The sequence below is a fragment of the Pseudorca crassidens genome, chromosome 9 (genome assembly GCF_039906515.1).
Source record: "Pseudorca crassidens isolate mPseCra1 chromosome 9, mPseCra1.hap1, whole genome shotgun sequence".
NCBI lineage: Eukaryota > Metazoa > Chordata > Mammalia > Artiodactyla > Delphinidae > Pseudorca > Pseudorca crassidens.
Window position 1 is genome coordinate 14,258,510 of NC_090304.1, and position 20,383 is coordinate 14,278,892.

Here is a 20,383-nt window from a genome sequence, read left to right on the forward strand (position 1 = left end):
CCAGGGAGACTGTTCCAATTTCTATTACCTCTCAGAAAGGGGAGGAAGGGCAGGGGAAGGACAAGGGAGCACATGCACATTCTTTGCGAAGTGGTACAATAGCTTAGAAGTGGTACAATCGTGTCTGCTCACAGTCCTTTGGTGAGAACTTAGACTTGTGGCTACATCAAGCTGCAAGGGAGGCTGGGAAATGCAGTCCTTACCAGGCAGCTATCCGCTTGGCCCCAAACTGGGAGTAATGTTACTAAAGAAGGGGAGAGCGGATATTAGGGAACCAGAGAAGTCTCTACCACACACTGATTAGTTCAGGCCCAGGTTCCCGAACCAATTCTTGAGAAGGGTGGTGGGCCCACCCCTGGAGCTGGGCAAGGGGTCAGCTTCCCTTGAGGCATATGGGCTTGCTTCAGCCTCTGTACTCTGGGTCTGTTTGTTACGGCAACTTAGCTTGTCTGCTAAATAATACACTGTGCCTTGTATACTCCTTAGGAAGCTGGAAGTGGGGTGAATGGGTCTTGGGTAATCAACCAGCAGGGTCCACTGCATTGCCTGCCTTTGAGGCCCTCTGACTCTAGGAGAGGGACAGATTTAAATACGTCACTATGGGTCAACATAACAAATGGTAAACTAGCAGCAATATATAAATCCCAGTGAAAACAGAGGGAAGAATTTAGAGAAGGCTTCTAAGAAGGGATAAAGGATATCATGAGTTCATTTTGTCTGGGTCTTAAAGGATATGTGGGAATTCCCCCAAATGATTTTGGTTGGGAAAGAGCCTTTCAGATAAAGAGAACAGCAAAATCACAGAGGCGTGAAGGCCTACAGGGTGTGGCTAGTGGTCTGGTGTGGCTAGGGAGTGGGAGGGCGGGAGTGATCTTGGAAGCAGTTAACAAAGGGCACCTGAGAGCAGGGGGTGGGGGTGGGGGTGGGGGAGGCAGAAGCCCGTCTGACAAGCCTCTGGAAGCCATGCAGGGTTTCTAAGCCAGCAGAGACATGGGCAGATCTGTGTCTTTCTCTGAGGTAGAGACTGGAGGATGACTCGTTAGGAAGCTATTTCACAAATTCGGCTGAGTAATGAAGAGAGCCTGCATCAGGGCTGTGGTGGTGGGAAAGGAGACAAGGAGATAGTCTGCAGAGAGATTTTGGTGGCAGAACTGACAGAACTTGGTAACCGGGTGACTGAGGGGGGTTGAGCAACGCCAAGGAAGAGGGGGGAGTTAAATATGATCCTAAGTTTATTTGCTTGTGCTAGAAATCTGGAGAAGGAGTACAAGGAAAGCAAGTTTTGGGGGTGAGAGGAGAAAACAACTACCCACTGTCCTCAGCCTGGTCCATGACAGACTTCTCTGGGTCCCTTGAATGTATGACGTTCTCTCTTAACTCAGCGCTTCTGAACACTCTGTGCCTACTCCATGGAACACTGCATCACCCTCAAATCTCCAGCTGGCTAATTCCTCATTTCCTCTAAGAGCCTTTCTTGACAACCTCCTCCAACTTAGGTGAGAAGCCCTCTTCGATTTTCCTGTAGTACCCCAGGGCTTTTCTCTACAAGTCTCTAACTCAGGCTTGTTTAATCACTCAGTCACTTCCATGAGGGACCACATCTGTCTTGCTTGTGGCTTCATCCTCAACACCTTGTCCAGTGCCTGGGCACTTGTGCTGGGTTTGAGGTATTCAACAGTTGTCAATGGAACTAGGAATTGGCCAGTAGTTTCTATCAGGGCTCATTCAGATGTAATGCAAAGCAATGAGGCCACCATGGGGACAGGTGACATGACCCTTTAATAGGCCTGGATCACTCTAGACCAGTGGTTTTCAACCAGGGGTGATTCTCTCAGACAAAGACATTTGGCGTGTCTGGAGGCATTTCGGGTAGTCCTGACTTGTGTAAGTGTGTGTGTGTGTGCTACTGCGTCCAGTGGGTAGAGGCCAGGGATGTTGCTAAACATCCTACACAACGCACAAGATAGCTCCCCACAACAAAAGGAGTATCCAAGCCGACATGCCAGTAGTGCCCAAGTTGAGAAACCCTGCTCTAGAGATGGGTGAGCCAACTGGATGGCCAAGCGCCCATTTGGAGTACTGGCTTCTATGGCCCAACTGAGGAAGAGCAAGAGAAGCTTAGTAGCTGTCACAAGAAATATGGACTTGTGATGTGCAGCCAGGAACCACCTTGGATTGGTCTCAGTCAAAGGCCCAACACCTTGGGCAGTTTCTCCTTAACTCAACTCCCGGCTGTAAGCCCAGGAGGCCCAGCCTGGCACTCGCCTCTCTCTGACTCACCCCACTGGGTTTCTCTTGCTCTTTGGTGGAAGTGGCCACCACACACTCTTCCCACCCCATCTGCCTCGCTGATTATTTTCAGCTTGGCTTGCAGAGGCCCAACGCTGCAATTACACCCCAACCTCAATGGCTCCTTCTGAAAATAACATTTGGGTCGAAGAAAACCTCAGTCTGGTGGGCTGGATTTTATACTAAACAGTTAAAGAGTGGGTGTGGGCTTGGGGGTGGGATGGGGACAAGGGAGTGGCAGGATGGTACAATTAAGAGAAGAGTCTGGAAGAAGGGGAAGGAAAAGGAAGGGAAGAGAGGGAAGGAGTGGCGGCAAGGGCTGCTGCAGAAAAAAAAATATATTTACGGGGCAGGGGTCAGCCATCTTTTAGAAGTCTTATGCCAAGTCTTCATTTAACCCCCTAATTGAGGGTTTTGTTTGCTGAAATAACTCACCCCTACCCCCAGTCATTGAGGCCTGGGAAATTCATGTCTGCCTGGGGCCAGATGGATTAGTCTACGGGCATACCAATCTTTGTCCTAGCTAGTGACCAGATTTTCCGACCCCCAAACAGGAGCCACATGGTTTGACACAGGATTTTTGTTCTCTTTCCAGGCGAGCAAGGCAGTCTGGGAAATGTAGTTTCAACGCCGACAGGTGGAATTTATAAGCAGTTCCATGGTCAGTGGAGGAGAGAAGACAGGACCTTCAAAGTAGGGATTCCCAGGGAAATTAGAGATTTATGGGTTACTTTAATTCAGAGAAGAGAAGAAAACACTAGAAAAGAGAAACTGTGTCCCACCCAGGGGGCGGGGGAATAAGGAGAGAAAGACCTGGAAGCGCATTTTGGATTCCAAAGGAAGCGGACAGAGAGAAGGCTGTGTGAGGTGAGATTTGGGAATATAGGCAAAAGAGTCCCACACGTTAGTTAAAAGCTCAGTTCTGCAGTCAGTCAGACTTGGGTTCAAATCTGGAGTGTGCTAACCACCTGGGGGATCTCGGCAGTAACTTAGCCTCTTTTTAGGCCAGCAGTATAGGTCTAGAGCGAGGCTAGTAGAGTTTGCATCCTGGCTCTGTGACCTTAAGCAAGTTCCCTAACCTCTCTGTGGCTCACTTTTCTCCTCTGTAAAATGTAAACAACACCCACCTTCTAAGGTGTCCTAAGGACTTAGAATCTTAGAACAGTGCCTGGGACATTGGCAACCACTCAGCATATGTTAGCTATTGTTATTACCTCTGGAGTTTTTCTTCAAATGTAGTAGACAAGACACATTTTAGCTAACACATACTTTTTTAATTTGACTAGTTATGAGTTTATTTTCAAGTGTATTAAAATATATGACTAGCACATCAGAGCTGTGGTTTCACTAATGTTGTTGCTTCAGGCAAGGCTATGTAGAAAAAGGGAATCGATTTAAAGTTAATTTTAAAAATAAGGAAAGTTAATAAAATAAAAGTCAACTTAAAATATATAATATAGGAGGAATGTGAGTATGGAAGAAAATCATGCAGGCAATACCTAAATGGCTCAAAAATTTGGAAAAAAATCCGTGATGCCATGTTCCTTTTTGCTTATAAAACCTTCTAAGGCACATGGGTGGAGAAATGAAGGAGGAAAGATACTGATCTAGATGCTATCAAAACTTTGCCTCTTTTCTCCTCTGTAACCACTCTTCTTCCCTCTTTGAGAATTCAGTAGAAGGGCCCAAGCAAGCGAGACCTGACGCCCTAGTGAGCTTTGGAACCCCGAAAGCATTGCGGACTTGGGGGGCTCGGGGAAGAGAGGCCGAGCTCTGGAAACCGAAAGCCAACTCCCCAACTTCGCTCTCCTGTCGCGTTTAGGGCGATTCGGGCCTCTCTGATTTTTTTGGATCACTGGGTCAATCAGTCAGCCAATGCCTCGGGAGAAGTTTAATTAAGCTCAGATCGCCGGCGCGAGCTGCCAAAGGTCTCCCTGCCCGCCCCGCCCCCAGCACATCTGGTGAAAAGCTTCTCCCCCTCCCGGCAGGACGGGCCGCAGCCCGCGCAGGCGCATCGGCAGGACGCCCAGCGCCCCGCGGCCGGCTCGGCTCCCAGAACAGCGTTGCAAACTGTTGCATCAGACAGCAAGCAGCCGGCCGGGCCGCCAGGGTTTCTAGGAAGATAGGAAAGGTTTGAGATCTTCTGTGGTCGCTTGGGAGCGTTGGCGGCCACTCAAGGTGTTTACACGCTGGTAACACGATCCACTGAAGTCTCACGCTTGCGCCAGTCGGGGGGGGGGGGGGGGGTAGGGACTTAGCCACAGGTGAAATTCGCTGTACTCCGCTGCTGCATCTGCTCCCACCCCAAGGCCTCAGGCTGGACCAACCGAACTGGGATTCGCTGTGCTTTACTAAGAGCCAGGGCCCTGAAGGAGTGAGCAGGGTTTGATTCCTCTTCCCAAGAACAAGAATGCCCCCGAGGAATTTCTCACTCTGTGAAAGTGCAAAACTAATTTCCCCGGATAAGCGCTGTTGCCGATTCCCAAAAGGACTTGGAAAGATCCCAGTAGGAATGTTTAGTGGTTTCCAAATCTCTTCAGCCAGCAGCTGAACACGCAGACACTGACCATCAAAAACTTCTTGGTGGGTGGACACATGTCCTCCTTCACAGATAGGCCTTCTTTTGGTACATCTCAGTCCCCATGTTATGAAGACTTTGGACATTAGCCAGAGGATGCACAGTCATGAACTCCGTGCAGACACAGCACACATATACAGGTTCTCTAGACCCAAACAGCTCTGCAACTCAGGTAATGGAAAAGTCTTCCTTACTCTCCCTCAGTCTTCTGGTCTCTGAGCCACTCCTTCCTCAAGGGGAGAGAAAATAATACTGTATCTAGAAGGGGTGGGCCAGTCTTGGGGGTGGGATGTTCAAGAAGAATGAGTACTGATTTAGAATCTACTTTCTAAAGGGATTTCCAAGGATGTAATCTGAATCCTACAGTTCAGTCCTCTCTCTCATTTTTTTTTTGGGGGGGGGAGTGGGGGAATGGTTTAAAACCAAGAACATTCAGTATTAATGGATTTTCCAAAAAGACAAAACCCGGCAATTTACCTTATGCATTCTGTCTTTGCTAGGGTGTTGATGGTGGAAATCTATTCCATTTGAATAATCCTGAAAGCTAAAACAGGCCTAGTGTTCTTCCTTGCCCTCATTATTATGAATCACTCAGTCCCAAGATTCAATAGAAAAATGACCGAAAAGACTCATAAGCATTATCCCACACATCCTTTTGCCAGATAGTCACTGTTGTTTGTTTAAGCCAACATTTTCCCTTGGACAGTGGGGTATTATGGCACTATGGGATTTTTCACCAGAGTAGATGCTTCATAAATATGGCCTGAGCTATTTTGGTCAATAGTGATCTTATAAACAGAAGGAGTGACTACTAGAAAAGGAAGGAGCATGGGCTAGTGCTGGAGCTGGAGCATTTCTGAGCCCTGCTTCTGAAGTTATATCAGGACCCAAACCTTCAACCAAATAGGTGTCACCATAGTGGCGTCTGTGGTCACAGAGTGTGGTCTCAGGGAGCTGCCAGAAGTTGACAGAATGTCAGATATGTCTAAGCAACAGTCCTCACCTGGAGAAGCAAGTCATTTACTATTATGGGGCCTCTCCAGGCATAGAAGTTGGAGCCAGGAGGTCAGAAGCTAGGTGGGAATGGGAGAAAGTAACCTTCTGAGCTCATGTTAGGTTCTCTGCTGTACTGCTAGGATCTACACATCGTGGGCCCTCAATACATGTTTGTAGAATGAATGCACTGAAAGAATGAGGGAAGCAGCAGAGAGAGGAAAGGTCAAAGAGGTCTAAGAATTTTGCAAGAAGCAGCCTGGGATGTTCAGGACTCTCTGGTGTTGGGTAAGAGGGGAATCCTTGTAGTTCAAAGACGTAGGGGGAGAGAGTCACAACTGTTAAGTGACAAGTCTCAAGAAGTTCCTTCTGCTTTGGTTTCCCAGTTTGGAAAACCTCCAGTTAGTGATTCCAGAGCTGGCCAGTCAATCTCTTCAACCAAGCCTAGTGACATCATCAATCATTGCTTCACCTCGACAGAATTCCCGGAGCAAACTTCTGGAAAAGTAAGGGGTCTGAGGGAGGGTGTGTGACTGAGATCCAGAGGACAGGAAAATCCCCCAGAAGCCATCCTTTAAAGCCATAAGCAAAGTGGTGGCCCAGAGGACTAGATGATGGAGACAGACACTAAAAATGTGATTCGTTTTCCACATTCTGGGGGCACTCATAAATTCTCAACACTATACCCAGCCTAAACCCAGACAAACCTTCTGTTCTAAAGGCTTATGATCTAAATTCCTTGTGGAAAGTCTGTCTTTGAAATGTTTAAGGCACCTCATTTAATCCTCATTTTCACTTCAAGTCAGGTACCTCCTCCCTGAGAAACCCACCACATTTGAAGTTTGTAGCTGGCCTTCCTTCTGTTTTTGCTATTTATGTGCCAATTTAAAGGGTGGAGAGAGCCACATTAGTTTAAAAATAAAACACAAATAGCAAAATGAGTCTTGGTTAAAGTAAAAACCACAGAAGGGATTTTTTTTTTCCCTCTCATACTTTTCAGATTTTCCTAGAACCACCTTTATTTCCTCAGAGCCCAGACATAGAAAGTGAGTGGGCCTCTCCAGATGCTCTTCCAAGGGAAAGCGAACGCCTCATTCCTATTCTCCTCTGATTGCACCTTGAGGATTTGTTTTCCTATTTTAGACAATTGAGTCTCAGACTGGGTCTCAGAAAGCTATTGAAGCCTTTGCTACACATGTATTTTTGAGCCGTCTTAGAATAGATTTTGGTTTGTTTTTGCATGGTTTGTATCTTACCTCTTTTGTTCAGCTGTATCACCTTGTACATTCTGCGTGATGGGTGATGGGAACATCACTTTAAAGTCAGATACTCCTGGTAGATTCCCAGCATCGCTACTTACCAGTCTTGTGACCTCACCTGTCAAATGAGAATAACGATGCACACCTCTCAGGGCTGTAATGAGGATTAAGGAGTCAAGACACAGAGAAGACTCAGCACAAAACAAGCGCTTAATACACTGTAGCTATTATTAAAAAGAGATCCTTTTATCTCTTCGCTCCTTCCTTAACCAATCCTCTCCTATTTTGGAGAAGGAAAGAAAGTTAGTCATCTGTTTCCATGGATGATTTTTATCAATTTTTGCATCACCAAAGGGTCTATCAGAAGGGGAGACAAGGCTGAGTTGACTTGTAAACACCTGGGCCTTTTAATGGGATGGGATCAGTGTTCTTGCCTCTCAAGAGGTGACCAAACCAGCAGTGCAGGGACAGGGGAAACATTGAAGGCCGATGGTTGGGTGGTAGGAGCACAGAAGATGGGGAAGAGTGGTCAGGAAAAGCAGGCCCAGGGCTAAGGCGAGGGGCCATATGGGGTGCCAGCTACCCGCTTTGGGGTTCTGAGTCTAGCTCCTGCAGGCCGAGGCCCGCCCACCCCGGGGTCTGGTAACCGTGGGACCCGAGGCGCGTGCGGCAGCGCCCTCTGCCGGCTGCGCGGGGCAAGCCGCCCGCCCGGCAGTTCTGCAGGTGGGACCCGGGATCCCTCTCGCTGCCTCCGCCCCCGCTCCATCCCTTCAGAGGACCTCGTGGCCCGGTCCCCGACCGGATTTCGGGAGAAGCGTCCCTATCTGACGCCTGTGGGCTGAGCAGAGACGATGCTCGGAAACATCCAATTCATCCGGGATCGGAGGCCGCGGGAACCCACCCAAAACCCGCAGAGGCTGCGCCTCTGGGACCCGGGGCCAAAGCCTGCTGGGCTGTCGGATCGCCTTTGGCCAAGACCACGGGTTCTGCGGACAGAGAGGAGCCCTGGGTTCGCTTTCTGCCTCATCCATTTTCCAGCTAGGTGACCTTGGGCAAGGTACTTAAATTTCCATGAGCCTTAATTTCCTCATCTTTAAGATGGAGAAAATGATCCCGACTTTAGTGGGTTGACATGACGATTACGTGGGATCAGACAGCCTGGGTTGGAATTCTGGCACTGACTTCAGCTAGCTGTGTGCCTGGGGCAAGTTACTTAACCTCTCTGTGCCCCGGTTCCCTTCAAAATAGGGATAATAAAGGTACTTACCTCCGAGGGTTGTTGCCTGCAAAGCGCTGAACACAGTGCCTGGCACAGAGTAAGCGCTCAATAAATGGTGGCTATTGTGGTTGTCGTTATTATTGTTCTTAAGACCGCTGAGCACACGAGCAGAACTCTAGCTGGCGGCTATTATTAGTCTTTCCTGGGTCCGGCTATTTCTTTCCGGGCATTGTTAAAATCTTTTACCAGGCGCTCGCGTCCTAATCAGTAGCCGAAGGACAGCCGGCCTTCCCGAGTTTGGAAAATCGAGGTTTCCCTGGAGGAGGGCCAAGAACGCGGCCGCGGGCTGCAAGGACCGGGACCTCCCGGGAGGGTGCCTGCGCCACGCCGCCTCCGCCCGTGCCTCCATTAGCGCGCGTCAGAGCCGCAGTGACGTCGCCAGGTCCGCGGGCGGCGGGGAGGCGCGGCCTGGACAGGCGGGAGCCTGGGGTGACTGGGATGGCCGTGGTGGCCCGGCCGCGCGAGTGCCCTGCTGCCCCCGGCGGCTGCGGCCGAGGCAGCCCGAGGAGCTGCGGGAAGGCCCTGGCCAGGGTTGGCTCTCCCGCGCCTGCGGGCACTGGGCGCGCCGGGGCTCCGCCTGCAGCCCCCGCGCCCCGAGCCCGCCCAGCCCCGCGCGGGGCTGACCTCCTGGCAGCCGCTTAGTGTCTGCGTGGTCTTTCCCCTCCTGTCCTCTCTTCCCCACACCCGCCCCAATCTTATTCCTTCTCGTCCCCAGCGACACGCTCAGTTTCTTCCTCCACCTTCCTTCTGGACCAACTCATTTGCTGTGAGTGGTTATTAACCACCCACAGGAGGCGCCTCCCACTCCAGGCTCCATCTGCAGCCCTCGGCGCGCCCATCTCTTCGCTGGCCTGGCCGGACAGTTCCACTTGGCTTGCCGTGCACGCATCTCCAACTCGCCGCGTCTGGTCCATCTCAGTGATGGCAGGACCATCATCCTAGACGCCTCGCCCCTCTAAACACCTCTCCAGGCACTCTCCATTTCTTCATTCTGATTCCAGCCAGCCTGGTTTAGGGGGCCGTCTCCCATTGGCTATTAACATATTCCCCTCAAGGATCTCCCTGCTGCGCTCCCGCTTCCTTCAAATCCATCCTCCACACACCGCCAGAGCGATTACCTGCAGTCATGCCTGGCCATGCCTTTCCCTGCTTAAGGCTGCCCAGCCTGGGACCCCAAGCCCTCTCTGTCTTCATGGACACCCTCCTCTGCCATTTTCTATCTGATACCTTTCAGAGCTAGCCCTGGGTGTTGCACCATGCTGGGACCACACTATTCAAGGTCTTCCGTACCTTTACTGCTGTTGGGCCCTATCAAGGGAATTTACTCCCCACTCCCCCTCCTGCCCCAGCTGGCTTCCTCTTACTCATTCCCCAAAGCTCAAGATGTGAGTCACGTCTTCAAGACTGCCTTCCCTGTTCTGCTATCTGGCTGAGTGAAGTGTCTCTGGACCCCCAAACTTTCTATCCCTGCTGCTTTAGTTGTATTTGGCATAAAGGCCTGATCTTTCAGGATGGCCTCTGAGGCCCTGCCTGGTCTGTACACTGCCCCCCACCTTCACCCACAACTCCAGCCTCTTCCTCCCTGGCTCTGGCCACAGTGGGGGTCTCAGTTCTCAGCCTCTGTGTTCACCTTCCCATGCCAGTGGCTTGGTACAGCCTGTTCTCTCTGTCTGTACCTTTCTGCCCTTTCTCAGCTACTCAACTTTTGGCTCTCATCCTAAGTAAGCATCATTTCCTCAGACTTCCTCCCCTGACCCTCCCCCACCCACCCCCAATTCAGTTGAATTCTCCTTTGATGGATCAAAGCATACAAAAACACCTACAGAGAATAATATTCTTAACACCTGTTTATTCTGTACCCCTTCCCTGGCACCCCCCCTCCTTGCCAAAGCTTAACATTTGCCGTAGTTTCTTCAAATCTTTTTTTAAGGACATAAAACTTCACAGATCTAGGTAGAGTCCTCTGAACTCATTTCTTAGTCCCTCCCCTAAGGTACCTGATCTCTTGCATTTGGGGTTTATCGTTCTCATTTATGCTTTTGTATTTTTTTACTACATATGTTTGTGCCTATAAACACTTCATAGAATTGTTTGGCATGTTTGTAAACTTTGAAGAAATGGCATTTACTGGATATATCATTGTGTAACTAGTTTTTTTCACTCAGCATTATGACTATGAAATGTAGCCACACATGTAGTTCTAGATCATACATTTTCACTGCTGATTCGGGTCCCATTGGATGAGTTCAACACACTTTACCCATCTCCTTCTGGAGAACATTCAGCTTATTTTCAACTTTTTTTTCATTAGAAACAATGCTACAATGAATATTTTTTATACCCATCCCTTTGTGTGAAAGTTAGCCACCCAGGAAGATTCTTGGGTGTGGAATCGCTGGCCTCAGGTCGTGTAAATTGGCAGCTTTACTGGGCACGGCTGAACAGTTTTTCAAAGCGGTTGTACCAGTTTACACTTCGATAGCAATATATGAGTTCCCGTGCTTGGCTTCCTCAACAACACTTGGTAATGTCAGGCTTTAAAACTTTTGCCAAGCTGGTGGGTGTGAAATGGTATTCCAGTGTTTTAATTTGCAATTCCCTGTTTACAAGAGAGACTGAGCATACTTTCATGTGTTTACTGGTTATTTGCCTTTCATCTTTTTAAAATTGCCTCTTGGTTTATTTGACAGTGCTTCTATTGGATTATCTCTTATTATGTGTAGGAGGCCTTTATATATTCTGGGTACTAATTCTTTGTCAGGCTGTAGCCCATCTGGTATCTCCTACTCCACTCAAGCGCAGTTTTAAATCTGTGTGATTGATTAATGGCTGACTTTCCCACTAGACTATAAGCTCTATGAGAAGAGGGACCAACCTCCACAAGGCATGTAGTATCGAACACATACCGGGACTTAATAGTAAATATTTCTGTACTGAGGTGTATTGACATTATTTGTCTTTTTACATGCTTATCACTTCATCCCTCATCCTCAGTGACCCACAAGGCTGTAAACTCCTTGAGAGCAGGAATCTGGAGCTATTTTATTCATTTTTTGTGTCTCCATCTTTGTATCTATCACAACATAACACCTCTGGCACAGAATACATATCCAGTCAGTTTTGCTTAATTTCCTTTGAGTTTTCTCTTTCTCTTCTTTCCTTTCTCCTTAACCCATCTTCTATCCCTAAGCCCAGTTATATTATCTATAAAATGAAGGAATATGAAAACCTCAGCTGTTTGTGAGAATCACACAATACAATGTATTCGAGGAAGTAGAGCAGTGCTTAGCACACAGTTAGCGCTCAATAAGTGGTGACTTTTCATTATCCCCAGAACAATCATTTTGGTGACTAAAGATACACTCTATTTAATTTTAACAGCAGAGTTCTTTCAGAGAGAGAATAAAACTGAACTTCCTGAAGATCTGGTGAGCGTTTTTTTTCCCCTCCCTTTATTGGCATTTGACCCACTATATAAGGCTCAGTCCCAACACGATCTCTGAAAAGCATCAAATATCATTCTTCTCCCTTTCTTTTATAAATTCCAGACATATCAAAGGCATATGAACCATACATAGAATTCAAACCTTTAAGTGGAAACATATAAAGGCCAATTCCACATCTTTGGACAGAAGTCAGAGAGCAGAAAAAAGGTCTGTCAGTGATACCAGAAGTGGGATTTAGTGGTTGCAGCCAGGGACAAAAGCAGAATTCTTACATCTGTTTCCTACATCTGCCATTGATTGTGTGACCTTTGATCTATTTATAAAATGAAGATAATAATTCTTGCTTTTTCTGGAGGTTGAACTTCATTAATTACTCATTTTAAAATGCTTTGAGATCCTCAACATGAAAGGCAGTTTGGCTGTATTTAAACAGTGCTCCCAAGAGGTAAATGGCCCAGCAACATCTGTCCAAGCAGCTCGGGAATCTGATCTCCATTTTACCAGAAAGTGAGGCCCGGGAAGGCAGATTGCTGGTCCAGAGTTGTAAGTTGTGGACAGACACGGGGAAACCCCCTTCATCTCCTGCCCCAGGCTCGCAGGAATGAGAAATCTCAGGGCAGCCTTATTTGATCAAGATGTAGTGCTACTCGGAGGCCCGTCATCTCTAGGGTTTCATCGCCACATGAGGAAAGCAGGTGACTGCACTGGGCCCACTGCAACGTGAGCCCACCAGCGAGAACAATTAGAGCCACGGTGACCGTGGGCAGCGGCCTCTCCCCAGAAGGCTCAGAGGAACTTTGCTGAGAGATGTAACAGGAGAAGGTGGGCTGAACCCAGAAAGCAGCGTAGGCAGGGCCCCTCTGGAGGCTGACCTTCTCCTCAACTCAGAGATCTGGGAAAGGGACCTGAAAGAAAACAACGGAGACGGCTGAGATCCTTGTCTGACAGCTCTGCGTGGTAGCACCCGAGGGCTGAGCTGGCCCCTACCGCGGCTGTTAGAACCAGCGACAACTGTGCGGTGGTTTGAGGAGACAGCCCTGGAGCCAGAAGAGCAGGCTTTAAAATCCAGCTGCAAACTTACCAGCCGTGCAATTTGGTCTCTGAGCCTCAGCACCCCAACTAGGGGTAGGGATAATAATACACCAACTTGTCAGGGTTCTTAGGGAGATTAAACAAGAAAAGGCAGGTGACAGTGCGCCACTTGTGGAAGGGATTCAATCACTGCTCATGAGAAAGATGAAAACACTACAAACTCATTTATGACTGAGCAGAGTTCTCCCACTTTTCTTAAAAAAGTTTTCCCCTCTTTATTCTTAAGCTAATACTTGTACATGATTTAAACAAACAAACAACCAGAGAACAAAAACTACAACATCACAAAAGAGGATTCGGTGAAAAGTGAGTGTCTCATTGAAACCTCTTTTTTTTTTTTTTTTCTTTTCTTTTCCTTTTTTTTTTTTTTTTTGGCTGCTCAGCTTGCAGGATCTTAGTTCCCTGACGAGGGATGAAACCCATGCCCCCTGCAGTGGAAGCACAGAGTCCTAGCCACTGGACCACCAGGGAATTCCCTTATTTCAACCTCTTATTGCCCATTTCTCCTCCCCTGGTGGCAATAAATATTATCAGGTTCTGGTGTATCTTTCCAGAGATAGTCTATGTGCATATAAGGATCTACCTGGATTTTGAACTTTGCCTTTTGTTTTTTTTAACTAAGCAATGTATTTTTTTTGCCCGCACTACTACGTGGAACTTCCCTGACCGGGGATTGAACCCGTGTCCCCTGCATTGGAAATGAGGAGTCTTAACCACTGGACCACCAGAGAAGTCCTAAACAATGTATCTCGAAACTAATTCACTATCAGTATATATAGGGCTACCTCATTCTTTTTAAGGCTACATAGTATTACACTTCATTTATTCAGCCAGTCCTCTACAGATAGACATTTAGCCTGTGTTAGTTTTATTTATTTATTACCACCAATTTAGTGGCTTAACAACAGCACGAATCTATTATCTTACAGTTTTGTACGTCAGAAGTCTGAAATGAGTCTTGCTGGGCTAATATCAAAGTGTTGGCAGGATTTCCTTCCCTTTGGAGACTCTAGGTGAGAATCTGTTTCCTTGTCCATTCTAGCTTCCAGACGTGTCTAGACACTTCTAGACCTGCATTCCTTGGCTGTGTCCCCTTCCTTCATCTTCAAAGCCATCAACCACTGGTAGAGTTTTTCTCAAGTCCCATTATTCTGACTGTCCTTTTATGCTTCCCTCTTTCACTTTCAAGGACTCTTATGATTGCATTGAGCCCACCCGGATAATCCAGGATAATCTCCCTATTTTGAGGTCAGCTGTTTAGCAATCTTAATTCCATCTGCAACTTTAATTCCCCTTTGCCATGCATATTCACAGGTTCTGGGGATTATGATGTGGACATTTGGGGGGCATTATTCTGCTTACCACAAATTTATTGCCTGTCTTTTACTATTACAAACAGAACTAATGAATGTCCTTGTATAAATGTCACTTCCTACCTGTGAGATCAAGTCTGAGAAGCAGTGTCTGTGTGAAAGGGCATGCATTTAAAAATTTTTGGAAGGTATTGTCAAATTTTACTCTAAAGGGATTGTACCAATTTGCACACCTACCACTAATGTACCAGTGCGATTAAAAAAATTAGTTGCCTTTTTTATTTTAGAGCAGTTTTAGGTTTACAGAAAAATTGATCAGAAAGTACAGTTCTCATATACCTCCTTCCCATAGTTCCCCCTCTTATATACATGCTATATTACTGTGGTACTTTGTTACAATTAGATGAACCGATGTTGATACATTATTATTACCTGAAATTCCTAGTTTACACTAGGATTCACTCTTGGCATGCTACGTTCTATGGGTTTTGACAAATGTATAATGACATGTACCCACAATTATAGTGTCATACACGATAGTTTCACAGCCCTAAAAATCCTCTCTGTTCCGCTTATTCATCCCTCACTCTTTCCCACCCCAAACTCCTAGCAAAGACTGATATTTTTATTGTCTCCATAGTTTTGCCTTTTCCAGAATGTCATATAGTTTGAATCATATAATATGTAACCTTTTCAGAGTGGCTTCTCTCACCTAGCCATGTACATTTAAGATCCCTTCATGTCTTTTTGTGGATTGATAGCTCTTTTTTTTTTTTAATCGCTAAATAACTGTCCACTGTATGCAGGTACCACATTTTGTATAGCCATCACCTAGTGAAGGACATCTTGGTTGCTTCCAACATCTGGCAGGTTTGAATAAAGCTGCTATAAACATCCATGTGCAGGTTTTTGTGTGGACATAAGTTTTTCAACTGTGCCAATTTTTTCACACCTTTGAATAGGCAGTATTTTAGCAAACTTCTTCATCTTGGCTAACCTGATAGATGACAGTGGTATCTAGTCATTGTTTTAATGTACATTTCTTTAATGAAGAGTGAAATTTGACATCTTTTTATATTTATATTTTAATTTTTGGCAGTGGTCTGCTCATGTTTATTCTTCTAGTGGCTTGCTTTTTTTTTTAAGTGAGTGATACATACAATATTTTTATATAACAAGGAAATTGGAAATTTGTTTTATATTTTTATAAATATTTTGTCCAGTTTATTATGTCTTTTGATTTTTTCCATGTTGAAATTTAAAATATTTATAAAGCAAATTTTGTTTTTTGTTTTTTTTTTGCGGTACGCGGGCCTCTCACTGTTGTGGCCTCTCCCGTTGCAGAGCACAGGCTCCGGACGCGCAGGCTCAGCGGCCATGGCTCACGGGCCCAGCCGCTCCGCGGCATGTGGTATTTTCCCGGACCGGGGCACAAACCCGCGTCCCCTGCATCGTCAGGCGGACTCTCAACCACTGTGCCACCAGGGAAGCCCTATAAAGCAAATTTATACCTTTTGTTTTCTTTTGAGGCCTTTGCGGTTTGTGTCTTGACTTTCCCACTTTGAAATTTTAAAAAATTCTCCTGATTAATTCTCATGTTTTTATGGTTTTAATTTTTACATTTAAGTCTTGGATACATCTGGGTATACTTAGTTGAAAGGAGCAAGGTAAGGTTCCAAGTGCTGTCCTCCCCGCAGGCCTCCTCCCCGCATTGTTAACCCATCAAGGAATGTTGTTCCAATATCATTTTCAGAAGAATCCATCTTTCCTCTTATTGGAAATGCCACCTTGATTATATACTAAATTCTAGTGGGTAATTGTATCTTTTCTAGTCTTTTGAGCTTTTTTGCTTATCAAAGTTTTCCACTATTTTTAAAATTAGTTAATTTTATTTTTAAAATTTATTTTTGGCTGCGTTGGGTCTTTGTTGCTGTGTGCAGGCTTTCTCTAGTTGCGGCGAGTGGGGGCCGCTTCGTTGCGGTGAGAGGGTTTCTCACTGCGGTGGCTTCTCTTGTTGCAGAGCACGGGCTCTAGGCACACGGGCTTCAGTAGTTGTGGCACGCGGGCTTCAGTAGTTGTGGGTCAAAGGCTCTAGGGCGCAGGCTCAGTAGTTGTGGCACACGGGCTTAATTGCTCCGTGGCATGTGGGGTCTTCCCAGACCAGGGCTTGAACCTGTGTCCCCTGCATTGGCAGGCGGATTCTTAACCCCTGCGCCACCAGGGAAGCCCCTTCCACTATTTTTTTAATTACAGATTTACTGGGATATAATTCACCCCTTTAGTTATACCATTCAGTGTTTTTAGTGTATTCACCGAGTTGTGTAGCCAACACTGCTCTCTAATCTCACAACATTTTCATCCCCCCACAATGAAACCTTGTACTCATTAGCAGTCACTCTCTACTCCTTCCTGCCCCTAGCTCCTGGCAATCACTAATCTTCTTTTGGTTTCTATGGATTTGTCTATTCTGGACATTTCATATAAATAGAATTATCTGGTATGTGGCATTTTATGATTGACTTCTTGCACTTAGCATAATGTTTTCAAGGTTCATTCATGTTGAGGCACGTATCAGTACTTCATTCCTTTTTTTTTTTTTTTTTGATGTGGACCATTTTCAAAGTCTTTATTGAACTTGCTACAATATTGCTTCTGTTGTTTTTTTTTTTTTTTTTGCAATAGACGGGCCTCTCACTCTTGTGGCCTCTCCCATTGCGGAGCACAGGTTCCGGATGCGCAGGCTCAGCGGCCATGGCGCACAGGCCCAGCTGTTCCGCGGCATGTGGGATCCTCCCGGACCGGGGCACGAACCCGTGTCCCCTGCATTGGCAGGTGGACTCTCAACCACTGCGCCACCAGGGAAACCTGCTTTATGTTTTTGATTTTTTGGCCAAGAGGCATGCGGGGTCCTAGCTCCCTGATGAGGGATCAAACCCTCACCCCCTGTATTGGAAGGCAAAGTCCCAACCACTGGACCGCCAGGGAAGTCTCCTTCATTTCTTTTTTATTGGCATATAATATTCCATTGTATGGCTCTACCACATTCTATTTATCCATTCATCAATTGATGTACATTTGGATTGTTTCCACTTTTGGCTCTTATAAATAAGGCTGCTATGAACATTTGTGTACAAGTTTTTGTGTAGATATATGTTTTCAATTCTCTTGGGCATATATAGAGGAGTGGAATTGCTGGGTCACATGGTAACTCTATGTTTAACATTGTGAAGAACTGCCAGAATGTTTTCCAGAGTGGCTGCATTATTTTACATTCTTAACAGCACTGTATGTGGGTTCCAATTTCTCCACATCCTCACCAACACTTGTTAATGTTTGTCTTTTTGATCTTAGCTATCCTTGTGAGTGTGAAGTGGTATCTGATTGTGGTTTTGATCTGCATTTCCCTAATGACTAATAGTGTAGGACAACTTTTCCTGTGCCTATTAAACATTGTATATCTTGTTTAGATACATTTCTATTTAAATTCTTTGCCCATTAAAAAATTTGGTTATTTATCTTTTTTATTGAGTTGTAAGAGCTCTTTATATATTCTGTCTCTTATCAGACATATGATTTGCAAATATTTTCTCCCATTCTGTGAGTTGTATTTTTATTTTCTTAATGGTGTCCTTTGAAGCACAAAAGTTTTTAATTTTGATGAGGTCCAATGTATCTATCTTTCCCTTTTGTTGTTTGTCGTTTTAGTGTCATATCTAAAAAACTACATTATGTTTTAATGTTTGGCAAAGAGTCTATCCTCACTTCCCACCCCTCCTGCCCCCCCGGCCTATTCTTGCATGCTTATTTTTTTTCATGTGAACTTTAGAATCAGCTCATGTTGTTCCAAAAGCAACTCTTTCAGTATGTTTTAAAAATTGGAATCATTGTAAATATGAATGATTTGTGAGAACTGACATCTTTACAACAGTGCATCTTCCTATTCAAAAACAGGATATGTCTTTACATTTATTCAGACTATTAAGTCCTACAGTAGCATTCTAAAGCATTCTTCTTATAGATTTAGCACATTTTAAATAGTTGTGTTTTTTGCTGTTGCTCATATGAATGGAATCTTTTCTTATATTTTCTAACTGGTTGCTGATTGCATGTAAGAAAGCTACTCACTTTTGTATATCAGTCATATAACCAGTCATCTTATTTTATTGTCATTGAATGATTTTATTGATAATGCCCGAGTTATGTTTTCTAGATATACAGTCATATCATCTAAAAATAATGATAATTTTGTTTTCTCCTTTCCTGTTTTTATATTTCTTACTTCTCTCTGTTTTCTAACTGTATGGGCCAGCACTTCTAGAACAGTGTTAATAATGATGGTGTTAGTGGAAATCTTTACTTTGCTCCTGACCCTACAGGAAATGCTTCTAGGTACAGACTTTGCAGAGAGGCAGCTGTCAGTGTCTCTTTCTGAGTCTTTCTTTTACTGTGTTCTCCCTGTCAGGTTTCACAGTGTTATGCTAGCTTTCATAAGAAGAATTTGGAAGTTTTCTTGCTTTCTCTTTGCTCTGGAACAATTTAAATAGCAGGTAGAATTCACCCATGAAACCATCTGGACTTGACACTTTTTTGGGGTATCGTTCTTTGAAGACATCCTCAATTTATTCTGTGGTATTTAGTACGTTTCAGGTTTTTTGGAGTATACATTTTAAAACTCTTCTAAATTAGTTGTAATATTTTCTATTTCCTAGAAAATTATCTATTCAACTCAGGGCTTTCAACATTTTGGCTTAGGTTGACCAAGGTAAATGCTTATGATTTTATTAATTAGTTTGGTATCTGTAGTGGTTTCCCAACTCTCATTTCTTATTTTGGGTATTTGATCTTTAAAAAACTGGTGGGAGATCTTCCACTGCAAGGCTGCCTGTTTATATGGCCAGTCTGAGGCTGAGGGTTCCCAATGAAATCTCCCAATGACCAGCCAACTCGGTTTTGTTTGAGATGATGTAAGACAGACATTCCTTCGTGTACATGGCTTTTGCTGTGATCAGTTGAGTGTTTGGCACGTGCCAGACCCTGTGCTAAACTCTTTATGTGTATTTTCTCATTTAATTTTCACACCATCCCACAACATAGGTAATATGGCATTATTCCCATTTTATCGACAAGGAAACAGAGACTCAGAGAGATTAAATAACTTGCCCAAGGTCCCATAGCTGGTGGCTGGTAAAGCTGGAACTCTGACCAGGTCTGTCCACCTCAGGACTCATTCTAAGTAAAGGGCCTTCTTCCGCAGCCCCTACTCCCACTCTGCACCTGGCTTTTACCTCACCTGGTGTCGGCAGCACAGGAATGGCAGCAGTTTGTGGACTTCTAACTCAGGCCTGTGTTTTCTGGACTTCTGAGGTGCCTTATAGTGTGACCCCCGCTCCACCTCTTAGATAAGTTTTGAGGGCTGGCTCTGGCCCAGCCACGGTGCTAGGCGCTGGAAAAACGGCTCTTATAATCTGGTGGGGAGGTGTCTGTGTCACCAGCTAAGTAAGATTCTCATTTAAATGGCAGAAACAAACCAAACCAAACCAAAACAAAACAAAACACCAACCATCAAATCACTGTGCCTTGAGGTACAATTGTAGAGAGAGCCCAGGACTAGTTTGAATCATACACGTCTGACCCTTAATAGCTGTGTGACCATGACATGCCACTTTATGCCGCTGAGCCTCCGTTTCCACATCTATAAAATGTGGATAACATCACACATTTTTCACATTCTAGGGATGCATCTTACAGTTGATGGTATCTCTCAAGGATACTTAGCAGTGCTGTTTTTTTTTTTTTAATTTTCTTATTGTTACATAAAATAGTGGTGTGTCCTATTGATGATCTTAGATCTGATGACATATGATAGTAATCACATAGTTGCTGTGAGAATGAAATGAGATCATATAAAGTGGAAAACCCCACACAAATTCAGGTAAAGCAGTGCAAGGAGCACTGGCAGCGATTCTAATCCCAAATCTGTTATCACTATCTTGTTGGATGACCGCAGGCAAATTACCCCTGTTGTGTGGTCCCCACATTTCCTTCTCTGGACTTCCTTCTCAGCAAAATGAGAGATTTATTTAATTCATTAATTCAGCCAACATGTCCTGAGCACATTTTCTGGGCCAGGCACG

The 20,383-nt window shown here is 45.3% G+C and overlaps 2 long non-coding RNA genes across 4 annotated transcripts in view; one reads left to right on the forward strand and one right to left on the reverse strand.

The window, feature by feature from the left end:
* The window catches only part of LOC137230246 (uncharacterized), a 123,202-nt gene that overhangs the window by 35,592 nt on the left and 67,227 nt on the right, over window positions 1–20,383 (forward strand). Inside the window, exon 1 of one of the 2 annotated variants that reach the window (XR_010946053.1) lies at window positions 4,315–5,039. The exons of the other annotated variant lie outside the window; for it this stretch is intronic. This is a non-coding gene — a long non-coding RNA (uncharacterized lncRNA). Of the gene's footprint in view, window positions 1–4,314; window positions 5,040–20,383 lie in introns of those variants that run through there. 2 annotated transcript variants of the gene reach the window in all.
* LOC137230245 (uncharacterized) lies at window positions 4,959–9,678 on the reverse strand. Of its 2 annotated transcripts, XR_010946051.1 has the most exons (3): window positions 8,387–9,678; window positions 7,117–7,237; window positions 4,959–5,093 (listed from the first exon to the last, which is right to left on the reverse strand). It is a non-coding gene; the product is annotated as an uncharacterized lncRNA (long non-coding RNA). The 2 variants fall into 2 exon arrangements; XR_010946050.1 differs by lacking the exon at window positions 4,959–5,093 and having other exon boundaries at window positions 6,004–7,237.